Below are 12,452 nucleotides of genomic sequence, written 5' to 3'. Positions count from 1 at the left end.
AATGTCACATACAACAGACTTAAGAGTCCTGCAGGTCTTAACACTACTTCCTTAGTGATGTGATAGGAATGTCAGCCTTACTGTACTTAGTATTGTTTTCCACTTCCTTTTCTACCACCTGGCCTAAATTGTAATACATATTAACGGAATGAAAAAATAATACTATCTTAAGAAATTCCCATTGCAACAAGACATTATGTCCAATAAAGAACTTTACAACTTTGGCAGTGGGTGGGGGGCATCGATGGGCAGGGATGGTAAGGGGAAACAAAGGAGGAAGCAAAAATGCTTGATAAGAAATGTACTCATTACCTTGCACATGTAATTATAACCCCTCTGTACTGTATTTTCACACACCAAAAACTTATTAATATAAAAAAGAAAGTCATTTAGGGCTCTGGGAATGTGGTTTCATGGAACAGCTATTGCTTAGCATGCATGAAACCCTGGGTTGAATTACTCAGTATGACATAAACAGAAAAAGAAACACTGGAAGTTGTGTTTTGCCTCAAGTGGTAGAGTGTTAGCCTTGATCAAAAAAAGGAAAAGAAGCTCAGGAACAGTTCCCTGGCCCTAAGTTCAAGCCCCAGGCCTGGCAAAAGAGTCATTTAGCTACGAAATGCAAAATAAACAACCCATACTTGGAATATATAATTGCTCCTTCCAATTGATACCTATCAATAGTCCTTAATTCATGTACTTTACCTATATTAGAATACTGTGCTGAACAAAAAAAAAAACGTTTTGTTAATATGTCATAGCAATTAATACCAGGGATGTGCTTAGATATCAGTCAAGATTAATTCTGGAAATTCAGATTCCAGGCTCTTGAGTGGCCACTGCTAATCACAATCAGAAGGGTAGTATAAGTGGGATTTGGAAATCTTTTTGCTAAATTATGGCACCAAAAAGGCAGAGGTTAATTAATAGTTTTGACAGAAGGAATAACTCCAGATGGAAGGAATAAATAATAATAACTAAATTATACCATAAACTGTTCTAAAGAACCATTTTTGGTTATTGAAGAGCAAGTTATCAACTATGCTTATTCCTCATTGCCTTTAGCATTCTAATAACTTAGGCTAGTTCATAATCTCTGTGTGATAAGTTGTGTATCCTTCTATGCTGCTCTTTCATACCTGATCTCCTTTGCTTTCTACAAATCTGTCTTTCTCTATTTCTCTATGAACAATTTCTGATACTAAGTCCACATACACAGACAACAGAGGATGCTAATATAAGAGTCCCATAGCTAATGAGTCATTAATGTAAGAACATGGAAAAGGAGGACATATTTATTGCTACCTCCATTGTATTGAAAAGCTGCAATGTCACACCATTTGATTCAAATTTCCATTCTTTGTCGACATAGTTTCATTAAGTGCACATAAATTCAAATATGACCTGGGTGCTGGTGACTCACACTTGTAATACTAGCTACTCAGGAGGTTGAGACCAGAGGATTGTGGTTCAAAGCCAGCCTGTTCAGGAAAATCCACGAGAATCTTATCTTCAATTACCAACAGAAATCCGGAAGTGGTGCTGTAGCTAAAGTGGTAGAGCACTCAATTTGAGCTGAAGAGCTGAGGGACAGCGCCCAGGATCAGAGTTCAAGCCCACGACCAACAGAAAAAGTCCCTCAAAAGGAACGACGAAGTCAATAGTAATCTTCCCAAGCAGAAAACACAATTCCAAAATAATTCAGTGCACCTACTTTTGCTGAGTTAAGTTTTGGTTTCTTTTCTGAACATATTCTCTTCTTTTAAAAAATTGTTGAGTACTAGCTTTATAATAAACTTCATCTAACATGTCTTGGTTCAAAAGAGAAGTCCATACAGTTGATGTCACTTGGATTTATTACAATCTCAATGCCAAAAGGCAGGAGAGTCTGTCAAACTCTTATCTCTAATTAAACACCAAAAAAGCCAGAAGTGGAGTTTTGGCTCAAGCAGTAGGCAGGAGGGCAGGAAAGACAACTGTTCCGGGACAGGGTCCAGTCTCTGAGGTCAAGCCCCAGAACCAGCACAAACTAAACAAAAAAGCGAGCAAAAAAAACCCCACGTATTTCTTTGGGACCATCCTTAAAGCACTAGTTTGAAAAGAGGCTCCTTTTTCTGATCATACTCACTGGATCCTGCTTTTTGGAATCCTTATTGCTATGGTGAACTCAGGACCAGATTAAAGGAATGGATAACTGAATCCTGCAACAAGACAATCATGTCAGGAGTGAAATATCTAGGCATAAGGGACATTTAAACCTACATGTCTTTGTTTCTTTGCAGTAGAACACTTTTAAAACAACGTTATTTCCTTTTTATCTATGTTGGCCTTCAAATGGCATATTGTTTCCTTTTGTAAAACTCTCAACTAGAAATTTACAAACAAGTTTTATGTGAGTAAAGAACACACTCGAAAAAGTCAGGGATAGAGTTTCCTTCTAGCTTTGAATTCTTTTCTTGTACAGTAAAACGAGACCACAAATTAAGTTGAAGTTGTCATTTCTCTATGTTCAATTCCTCTCTTGGAATCAGCTTCCACTTCCCGTAACAGTTCCTTCCAATTACTTCAAGTAACTATCTATGGTGCTGCTCCAGGTAAAATGAACGTTTTGTGGCTTCATTGAAATAGCACAAGTACATCTTTGTACATGAGGTAACATGTGTTTCAGAAACAACTTAGTCATGAGAAAATACGGAAATTAAATTGCTTATAAAACATTATACATGTACATATGGCCATATAAAATGATGTTAAGTGAAATAGACTCCAAGATAGGACACAACTTGATTTTTCTTTATTGTTACCTAACAGGTACTATGTGATTTTTTTGTTTCTCTTCTATTTTCTTTTTTTAATTTAATTTAATTTTTTTCTCTTCTATTTTCTATCTCCACGGTATAACCCCTGTTTTTACTGTATTTGATGTCGCTGATCTTGCATATACCTTTTTCTAATGTGGGGAGGGGAAGGGAAGTAACAAAATGCTGAAACAAGGATACAGTATGACCCATTGTAACAATGAGTTCTACAAGACACTATGTAGAAAATGAACTTTACAACTTGGGGAGGGAGGGGGGATTTGGGGCGGTGAGGAGGAAAAGGAAGGCAGGGGAAAAACAAAAGTAGAGGTAACAATGCTTGATAGATTATGTACTAATTAACTTACATATATAACTCCAACCCCTCTGTACGACATGTTTACAATAAAAAAACATGAAAAAACCATTATCCTGGAGTATATTAAGTTCAAATTTCCTAAGTGCTCTATAAATTAAGACCAATTTTAAGTGAGAAGAAGGTTCTCAGAAATATCTGTGTGTGTTTGTGCATTATTTCACAAGTGTACATAAGTTACAGTAGGAGAAACAATATGAATAATAGGAGAAAAAGAAGTTCTGTGTTTAAATATGGTTGTTCAATACAGTATAGAAGACTCTGCAAATAAGACAAATTTGAAACAATAAAGCCAAAGCCAGTATGTAGATCTACGGTAGTGATATAGAGAAGCCATTACTACTAAGTGGAACATGTGGGATGAGGCCACTCTGTTTCTTCTACGAGCTCTAAATCATGGCAAACTAATCATGCAAATTTGTAAAAAGTAGAATGGATGAATAATTCTAGTTTAAAAGCAAGTCAGATATAAGAGCATGGACTTAACTGGAAAAAAAGCCATGCTGAGAGAGCAGGAATTATACTAGCAATGAACTGGTAGCTAAGTTCACATATCTTTTTATTTCTTTCCTTTTCTTTTCTTTATTCTTTGGAATTTGTGTGGCTTGAAGTCTGGGCCTGGGCACTCTTCCTCTACTCTTCAGCTTAAGGCTAGCAGTCTACCACTTGATCCACAGTGCCACTTCCAGTTTTATGGTTGTTAATTGGAGATAAGTGCTTCAGAAACTTTCCTACTTTTGCTGGTTTTGAACTGCAATCCTCAGATCTCAGCCTCCTAATTAGCTAGGATTATAGGCGTGAGCCACTGTCACCCGGCTTAAGATCACATTTCTAACAGTGTACACTCAATATATGTAATGTGTATGTTCATCTATCTTTATATGAATTCTTCAGTTAAAAATCTGTGCTACAAGTTAGACTTTACACACACAAAACTGTTTCAAGTTTAAAAGTTGATACTCCTGGAAAGATCAAACCTAAGAATGTAAAGGATTCTGGGAAGTTCATTTTGCATCCAGCCTGGGGAAAAAAGTATTTGCGACAACACCTATAATTAACCAGCCTAAACTTGCATTGTAAGAATGGCTAAAGTGATGGAATACTAGGTATGAGCAAGACTGCTGAATAAGAGCTTGAGGTTTTGGCATACATACAGGTGAGCATGCACATACACAGAGGCACTTATATGTGTAAACACACATATGAAACAACTCTCAGAATGTGTAGAAAAAGTTAGAAAATAATAGAAAATATGTCCTGAGTAAGACTAGAACAAGTGATAATTTTTAATATTAGAAAGTCCTCAAGTGAACTTTCCCCAAAAAAGCTTGAGAATATTACAAAGGTAGGGACCAGAGATAATAAGAAAGTCAAGTAATCAACATTAAAGGGATCAGATCCATGGAGGAATGAATCAGAGACTCCTATAGGTGCATCTGAAAATGTTCATATCCTGTGTCAAATGTTAGAACGTCTTTGAAAATTGTACATAAACAGTCAAAGCAGTCAGTCTAGTGAATAAGATCATCGGAGAAGTTCAGAATTGCTAGCCTGTTTCGAGATTAAATAAACCAACAAACTATGGCAGGACAATGTGATACAAGCCTGGAATTCTAGCACTCAGACTAAGATAGGAGATTAGAAAGTGGAATTACATAGCGATACCTTCCCTGGACCAGGTAGTATAATTTTGTCTCAATAAAACAAGCCAAACAACAAGAAAGGAATACACAGTTGGAAGTTTGGGCTAATTTTTTTCACTATGTTTTGATAAGTCAAGTTTCCTATTGAAATGCAATTCATATATAATCCTCACTTGTGTTTTACATGCGCTCTTCATTACAGAACATTGCTAGATGCAAATTAGCTCATTATTCCCAATCAAAAATTTGTAAAAGTAAGCATCATTCTGTTGGATTCCAAAGAAATGATGATGATTACAAAAGCTTAAGCCTGGAGAAACAGCAAATTTCATCTAATGTAGAACTTTGGAGACCTGCCTAAATTAGAATTTTTTGTTTGTAATTTCATATTCTCTAGGATACTACAAAATTATTTTCAAGTAGAAGAATTAATTTAGAAATTCACAAATTATTCTGGCATTCTATTTGCCTAGAATATTCTTTCAAGTCAGGTATAATTAGAAATGAGTTAATAGATAATTCCAACAATTCATATATAACATGATAATCTGAATAATCTAGACAAAGTTGCCATCAAATGGTTGCTATTAATTTATAAATTTAGAAAAAGAGCAATTTTTTGAGACTTTGGTGTAACATGGTATGAAGAGAGTAATTGTATGACATCTTTTTTCTTCTACCTATACATAACACAGGAAGAAATTTCCTTACGTACCTCTTAATTACTCATACAATGAGGGAAAAAAGGTAGGTTTAATGTTTGTTTTTATTTTGTTTTTGTTGTTTAGTTTATGTTAGGGCTTGACCTCTGGGTCTGGGCACTGTCCCTGAGCCTGTTTTTGCTCAAGGCTACTGCTCTACCACTTGAACCTCAGTGCCACTTGTGTCTGGTTATTCCTTATGAGTTTATTGGAAATAAGAATCTAAGGAACCGAAAAGGTCAGATAATGTGATGTTAGGAAAATGAACCCTCAGATATGTATTTAAATGTTTTTTTTTCTTTCATGCATTTGTTTCTAACGCATTTATAAGACTATTTCTTTGTTGCTTTGTATGTACCTCCCCTACAGTATAATCCCTGCTTTCACTATATTTGATGTCGGTATAATTTGTAGAGGTGAAGGGGAAAAACAAGTCGTTTAAATAAGGATACAGGTGGACCCGTTGCAACAATGAGAAGTACAAGTTGTCATGTTGAAAACGAAATTTACAACTTTGGTGGGGGGGAGGATTAGGTGGTGGGGGCAGGGGGAGGCTGGGAAGGGATATGAAGGGTAAACAAATGCGGAGGCTGCAATGCTTGATAAGAAATGTACTCATTATCTTGCCCATGTAATTGTAACCCCGCTGTACAGTATGTTCACAAAAAAATTAAAAAAAAAGAATCTAAGGAACCTGGCTACCTGGGTGGGTGTGAACCATAATCTTCAAATTTTAATATTCAGATATTCAGATCTCCTGAATATCTATGATAGATAAAAATAATATATAATAAAATTAATATAAAATAATAATATAAATACTATTTGCAAGTGTTATGATCTCAAGAATACCACTGGAGGGAAAATGATGCAGAAAAGTTTAATGTAGTGTTCTTTGCACAATTGGGAGGGCATCACAGCAGAAGTGTAATATTTTTTTTCACAATAGTGATAAGCTAGTCATGATGTGAATTTAGGCCATTTTAATGTGCACCTTACAAGTTGCAAACTGTTGGGCTAGGATGACTTTACAGCATAAAAACTTGGGATTGATTGTCATAGAAATAATAGCTTACTCTGATGAACAAATGTTTACTCTTCAGGAATTAATTATTATAGATGGGTCATAGTTTTATCTTCTACCAGAATGTGGCTATTTTTTCTATTGACTTTTAAATATGTAACAACTCATTGGAAATTCCATCTATTGCAGAACTCATTAAACTGCAAACAGATACTGTTTTAAATGTCTCTGGTATGGCATGATCAGAATTTGAAAATGATTAGTTAGTCATCTGAATTTTGAAGAATACATATATTCTGTCCTCTTAACAATTATTCAGTTTTAAAAGTTAGGAGTTTCCGTAGAATTAAACTGTTTTGTCTTTTAGTATGAGATAATGGTTTTTTCAACATAAAGGCAAGTATATTGTGAAGATGTTGTACAGTTTGATAACATTCAAGTTGATGACCCTCTGATAAAGAAAGAGGGAATAGACTGGTATTTATTATACCAATACAGTGAAATTATATTTTATGTTTGTTATTTTTTAATTTAATTTTATTGTTATGTTGATATATAGAAAGGGTTGCCATAATTGTAAGATGGTGAATACATAACATGTCGAACTTTTTACCCACTACCTCACTTTTCTCATAGTTTTCCTTTACCCCAATACCCTTCACAAGGTGTAGTGTAAATTTCCATCATGTAGTCTTGTGAGCATTGCTATTACATTGGTTTGTCCTTTGTCCTTTGTCGTGCCATGTTGTTGTTCCTCTTCCCTTCCCTAATTAAGATAAATATATATACAATGACACATAATACTGAAATCAACTACAGCAGGGGACAAACCATAGGGGAAAACACAAAAGAAAAAAGAATCACAGAGTACATTAAAAACAACAACCACAAAGAAAACATTTGTTTCCATATGTAGGAGTTCATGGTGCTCATCATGACCTTATACATAGCTACTGAGCCATTCTGCTCATCTGCTAGGACTATCCTAGATATTTCCTACTTGTTACAAATTAGAGAAACCATGGAATTTCTTTCTTTGGGTCTTGTTTATTTTACTTAGTAGGATTTACAATTGCCGTATGAATTGGAAGCATAGAATTCCACAGTGGAAATATATATATATATATATATATATATATATATATATATATATATATATATATATATATATACGTATATATATATATATCACATTTTGTCAATTCGTTCAACTACTGAGAGGCATATTGATTTAAAACATGATTGCATATAAGTATCACTTAGGGTCATTCAAAAATGACAGATGCCACCTCCCCAGATATTCTAAAATCATGATTTTTATGAAGATAGTATTTCATGGTGGTACAAGTGTTGAGATATCTGGATGAGACTAATGTATATCTTGCACTGAATTAGGCAGGATGATATCCAATATCATATGGGTTAAAATGATAGTGACAAAATATTCCCTTGAGAAAGATATAGGAGGCTGCCAGAAGTATGAAGTAGTTCATATAATTTTGAAGGATTTAGAAATGCAAGCTCAAGTATGTCTCTTTAAATAAAAATTATGTAATTGGAAGGGCAAAAGATGGGGAGGGAGAAGAAAATGACTGACAGCAGATCATTGTCACAAGTTAGAGTATAAAAAGACATAATCTACAAATTCCCAGTTAAAAAGAGAATATTATACTATGTCCCACTTAATTTAGGTACATGCAAAATATTTACTTGGATTTTTCCTACTTTAACCCTCCAAAACAAATGAAGTCTTATAAGAAAAATTATGTTATTTCCATTACTTCAACCTGAGCACTAACTGTGATGAGCCCTCTTTTTCTCACTTTGCACTTGGAAAATAGTCCCTAAGTTGATGATGATGTGGCTGATTAGAGTCAGAGTTAGGGCTTCTACTTGTACAATTATCCCAGAAGAGTTTAAAGCATATTTTCCCCAAGATATCCAACTACATTTTCTTAAGCTGTACTTTGAACACACCCTCACACCTGAGCACATAATTTGAAATTTTACTTCAGCATATGCTTGACACATTCTAATTTGTGCCTTTCACTTTTTTGCACATTCTTTTTGAGTTCATAGTTGCTCTATTTCCATTTCATCTACACAAATTACTAAGAACATTGTTCAACTACCACTTCATGTTTGCACAAGCCCACTCTATGTATGAAAGTACTTTGTCCAAAATGGGATTACATGAAGTTGCAGAGCTTCTGCATGGCAAAGGACATAGCTAGCAAGTTCAATAGAAAGCCCACGGATTGGGAGAAGATCTTCACTAGCCATACAACAGACAAGGGTCTCATATCTAAAATATACTTGGAACTCAAAAAATTAAATCCCCCAACAACAAATCCTCAAAGAAACAACTGCCCAATAAATAAGTGGGCTAAAGACTTAAAGAGAAACTTCTCTGAAGAAGAAAGAGGGATGGCCAATAGACACATGAAGAAATTCTCAACCTCCCTAGCCATAAAAGAAATGCAAATCAAAACAACATTGAGATACCACCTCACTCCAGTTAGAATGGCTACAATCAAGAACTCTAACAACAACAGATGCTGGAGGGGATGTGGACAGAAGGGAACCTTACTTCATTGTTGGTGGGAATGTAAACTTGTTCAACCACTTTGGAAAGCAGCATGGAGGTTCCTCAAAAGACTTCACATAGAGCTCCCATATGACCCATCAATCCTACTTTTGGGCATTTACCCAAATGTTTACAAACAAGACCACACTAAATCTACCAGCACAACGATGTTTATTGCAGCATTATTTACCATAGCTAAGATATGGAACCAACCCAGATGCCCTTCAGTAGATGAAAGGATCAAGAAAATGTGGCATATATACACAATGGAATACTATGCCTCCATCAGAAAGATTGACATTGCCTCATTGGTTAGGAAATGGAAAAACTTGGAAAAAATTATATTAAGTGAAGTAAGCCAGGCCCAAAGAAACACAGGTCCCATGGTTTCCCTTAATTGCAATATCTAGTATATGTATGAGTCAAGCAGAAAAGGTCAGATAATGTGATGTTAGGAAAATGAACCCTTAGGTATGTATTTTAATGTTTTTTTTTTCTTTCATGCATGTGTCTCTAACGCATTTATAAGATTATTTCTTTGTTGCTTTGTATGTTCCTCCCCCACTGTATAACCCCCGCTTGCACTATATTTGATGTCAGTATAACTTGTGGAGGAGATGGGGAAAAACAAGTCGATTCAAGTGGACCTGTTGCAACAATGAGAAGTACAAGTTGTCATGTCCAAAATGAGCTTTACAACGTCTGTGCGGGGGGAGGGGGGGGGTAGGGGGGAAGGCTGGGAAGGGATGTGAAGGGTAAACAAAGGAGGAGGCTGCAATGCTTGGTAAGAAATGTATGCATTATCCTGCCCATGTAATTGTAACCCCTCTGTACAGTATGTTCACACATAAAATAAAATAAAATAAAATAAAAAAATTAAAAAAATTAAAAAAGGAAGCACTTTGTCCATATTAAGCAATAGGGTAGTACTCAGTCTTTGAGGAGAAAAGTTCCACAGTGTAACCCTATGTGCACATTAGAGGATGTAGAATTTAAAGCATTTTGAGACAAACTGATATTAGAATTGAAAGTCTCCTTAGGTCAGTTTCCTTGGAGCTCATTAGTTTTCCCATGAGAAATATAAATATCCACAAAATCTAGAGCTAATTAGTAAGTATCTGAATTAACACTAGATCCTAGATGTTGTGTTAGTACAAGTCACCATTGTATTATTGTTACATCAGAATCCTTCCCTACTTGCCAATGGGTATGAGAAAATGAAAGAAAAGCATTAAAACGAAATGTTGTATCTTTTTAGGCATTCAGTCGTACTGATGAGGGTAAAGTCTGAACTCTTCCATTCAATAAAAGCATTATAAAGTTTATAAAAGCATTCCGTACATATAAGAATTTGTGGCAGTTTGATTGACAGGATTATTTCACCATGGAGATATCCCTAAGAAGAACTAGAGTTAAATAGATTGTATGGCAGTTATGATGTGTCAATGGCTATTGAGCAATTTTCTATTCTGAAGGAGAATCAATTCGAGGAGTCTTCAGTCACATCAGTAATGCTGTATGTTTAACCTAATACTTGGTGTTACTTGTCCTACATTTATAATGAATAGGCTGATAAGACATCCAAATATATCTAAAGATATTTCAATAAAATCCCAAACTGATGTGGATACATGGGCCACACATTGGAACTGTAGGCAAATTAGGCTTGTCTGTGCTGTAGTTCAATCTATAAACTCCTGAATAAACACAGTCTTCAAAAATATTCACACAATACATATGAATAAAGTTCATGACAGTTATATCTGTATAATTCTTCTAAAGTCAGGATAAAAACATTGTTTCCCAACATTTAAAATCAATAGGATCTGTTGAATTTATGGATCTAGAATTTTATGGCTTCATATTCATATCCCAAAATTTTATCAATATGAATTTCACCAAAACTTGTCTATGTCCTTTTATTTTTCAAATCCAAATAGCATATGTCTTTCAATATCTTCTTGCAAATTCCTTCCTTTACTTCTGTAAATCTGGGTTTATTACTTTTTTATTTCCTTATTTATCTCTTTTTCCAATTTTGTCTACAGTGGTGCCCACATTGCTCACACCTGTGTCAGACTTTCCTTTTCCTTTTCCGTTCAATAATGCCCCCAATTTTATTTTTTTTTCATATTCATGGTCGTGGATATTTTGATGATGTCTAAACAGACTCATCTTTGAATCTAAACTTTAGAACTATCAGATTTTTTCCCCTAAATCCATCATTTCCACCTGTGGTCCTTATAACTAACAGTAGCACAAACACATTTGTAAGCCAAACGTGTGGAAGCACATCAGATTTTTTCTTACCCTTCTACTCCTTCCCATTAGATAAGATAAATGATCGAGATTTTCTCAGTTTCTGTCACTCAAATGATTTCTATTTTTTGGGTTGGTCCGGTCGTGTGGCCTGAACTCTGGGCCTGGGCACTGTCCCTCTGTTCTTCAGCTCAAGACTAGCACTCTACCACTTGAGCCACAGAACCACTTCCAGCTTTTTTTCTCTGCTTATGTGGTGCTGAGAAATCGAACCCAGGGCCTCATTCATGCAAGGCAAGCGCTCTACCACTGAGCCACCTTCCCAGTCCCCACTCAAATGATTTCTATATACTACTTTTTATGCTCCTTACACCAGCCTGTTTCATTTACTCAACACTGTCACCTAGTCCTAAAACAACCATTTCCAAAGTATGCTTTTTCCCCATAGTCTTTTCATATTGGTCCTCTCGATCACCAAATTACTCTCTTTGTAAGCACATAGAGTGAAGAGCTCAGACACAAATTCTAGTATCATTATTTATTCACTACATTGACTGTTGGCCTTACATTTCTCATCTATAAATGGATGTAATCTACCAGAAATAATGAAGAATATATGTGTTGACTTCTAGAGCAAGAAAAAAGAAAAGTGAAGAGTCCTTACATTTTCCACCTTACCTTACAAATAAGGAAAGAGTCAAATTCAGTTTGTTGGTACAAAGTCACAAATTGTTTCCTGCAGAAATAAAAATAAATTTCACCTCCTTGTTCTAAGGTCTATGTCCTTTTAAGGTAACTACAGATATGTAAGTGATACTATGTAAATAGTGTCATGTTTTTCAGAGGTATTGAAGAATATACCCTTAATATATCATTGGAAATTTTGGTTATTGAATAGTATCTACATGAGAATGTTTTTGAACTGATCACACTAAGCTGAAAACTACACCTTAGCCCATCAAAATGTGGAAATAAATAATTTAATTTATAAGAAAATAATACTACCAAGAAAAGTGTGTATATATTAGAGAGACTGCAGGAATAACGTTAGGGTTTTTACTGTC

The sequence above is a fragment of the Dipodomys spectabilis genome, unplaced genomic scaffold, assembly GCF_019054845.1.
Source record: "Dipodomys spectabilis isolate Male_0828 unplaced genomic scaffold, ASM1905484v1 ptg000088l, whole genome shotgun sequence".
NCBI classification, from domain to species: domain Eukaryota; kingdom Metazoa; phylum Chordata; class Mammalia; order Rodentia; family Heteromyidae; genus Dipodomys; species Dipodomys spectabilis.
This window is presented reverse-complemented; position numbering follows the sequence as displayed.